The following is a 2500-nucleotide window of genomic DNA, read 5'->3' as shown; positions in this document are numbered from 1 at the left end:
TGTAACTGGACTTAATGTTTATATCAATAGTGTAGGATTTGAATTTATTTATCATGCCGTTAAGCCATTATGAAATGGAATAATTTTACCTGTGTTTATTCATTCCCATTTTTTTTCTGGTATGAAAAATAGCAGGAAAGTTTATTATGAATCAAACAACTTTCTCCACAAGGCAGCTGATCTCTACAATGCCAAAGAGATAGCGAATGTGACTTAATTCGTGAAAAATGGCAGTGTGCAACTATGAATTAGAAGCGTCTAAGAAACCTCTTATAAATTCGGATGTGATTACAAACCCTTCTGGGTGATCTTTAAGAGTCGATTATTAAAACTTAACGCTCATGGCCTACGAAGCATATTTTCAATTATATTTAGAATTAGGGAATTAGAACAGTATAGATTTGAACATTAATTCATTCGTTTTTTTTATAGTCTTTATGATTAGGAAGGAAATTGTGGTCCAGTGAATCAATATTCTACCTCTGTCAGTTACACTGGGCAAAATCTTTTCAATTCTCGCATATGTACACTCCTCTATTTTTTCTTAAAGCAACACGACCAGAAAGTTATAGTTCTAATGTACATTATGTATTGAGACCAGTAGAGAATGGTAATTTTCATATACATTTATGGTTAGCACCATCAGCAAACGAATATTTTTCTTAGCATTACTGTTTGAGATTAGCAGAAAATAGTAGTTCTCTAAAAATCGTGGTAAAGCTCCCTTTGACTATTCTAAAATATTGATGGAATATTTCTCGCGGCTACTACAAATAGTCAATGTATTTCTTTCATAGTCTCCTCATGTCATATATATATATATATATATATATTTATATATATATATATATATATATATATATATATATATATATATATAATATATATATATATATATATATATACATATATATATATATGTATATATATATATATATATATAGTATATATATATATATATATATATATATATATATATGTATATGTATATGTATATGTATATATATATATATATATTTTATTTTTTTTCATTTTTTAGAGAGAGAGAGAGAGAGAGAGAGAGAGAGAGAGAGAGAGAGGAGAGAGAGAGAGAGAGAGAGAGAGAGAGAGAGAGAGAGAGAGCAAGGAAAGGATAATCTGGTAGTTTAAAATTTATGTGCTAAGCAGAAATAATTGTTCATGCTTTGAATCAAATTATCGTTTTAATTATAACGAACTTTGCTTTCCATTTTTCAACTGGCGATTAGTAATGGAAATACTAAAAAGGTGTTAGAATATTCAGAAATATTCTGGACTCTTATTGAGAGCAACATGTGCCCAGTTTCATTGCTTCTGATTAAAGCACTGAGGCTGAGATCATGATCAAAAGAACAATTTTGATTCCATATTATTTCGATGATAATTCTTTAGGACCAATTTTATTCAGTAAGGATTCTAAAGCGATAAAAATAAATTATAATAATTCAATATTGATGTAAGGAATTACAGCAATTTATTAGCAAGATATTTGCCATGATAAAAATATCAAAATGGTAATAATAGCAATAATGGCAATGCTAATGATATTAATAATAACGATAATGATTATTATTATTATTATTATTATTATTATTAATTATTATTATTTTATTATTATTATTATTATTATTATTATTATTATTATTATTATTATTATTAGGCTCATTGTTATTCTAATTAAAAAAAAAAAACATAACAAAAGTGATACTGATCATGAAAATTTTTACCTTCTTACTGAACCTTATTTTCACGAAAACGTCAATTCTTTTTGTTTTTTCATATATTCAAAATGAATAGATTTTATGAAAGTATCTCATGAAGCATAAGAAAATTCCCTATAGATAATTTTAATTATCCAAATACGTCATAAATGTTGGGTTAGATTCTATCTTTTAGAGTGCCATGTTACCAAAATATCAAAATTTATGGATTCAGATATGTCTAATATTTGAAACATTGGAAGGCTCAAAATGCATGGCCTAAAGGAATTACAATTTGCAGTGGACGAAATGACAATAAATTTTAAAGCATTCCGTTTTGCGGTTTTCAGTGAATTCGAATATAATTTTATATTTATATTCATAATTTTTGCAGCATTGACCGACGGGAAAACTAGCTACACCGACAATAGAAATAACGTTTTAGATTTTATTCTGCGGTTTCTATTGGGAGCCAATTCTTATGTTGCTGAAGTTATTCAAAACCAAAATCTAATTAAGAAGCCATCCACTATTAATATCACTGAGATGATTAAACTCTTGGGTCAATATTATATTTTACATATCATGACATTTAGCACCCTGTTTATTTTATACACAAAGCAAGTCTCTTCCCTATGTCCCCCATCTCGAGCTATCCAAGACTGACCGTGTTTTCTGTGCTGATGCAGATGAAGCACACGGGAAATAACCGCTTGTGTGAAGATGTGGTTGTTGGCATGCGGAAATATTCTGCACGGATTCGATCTGCTCATATGAAGTGG

The sequence above is a fragment of the Palaemon carinicauda genome, chromosome 4 (genome assembly GCF_036898095.1).
Source record: "Palaemon carinicauda isolate YSFRI2023 chromosome 4, ASM3689809v2, whole genome shotgun sequence".
NCBI classification, from domain to species: Eukaryota; Metazoa; Arthropoda; class Malacostraca; order Decapoda; family Palaemonidae; genus Palaemon; species Palaemon carinicauda.
This window is presented reverse-complemented; position numbering follows the sequence as displayed.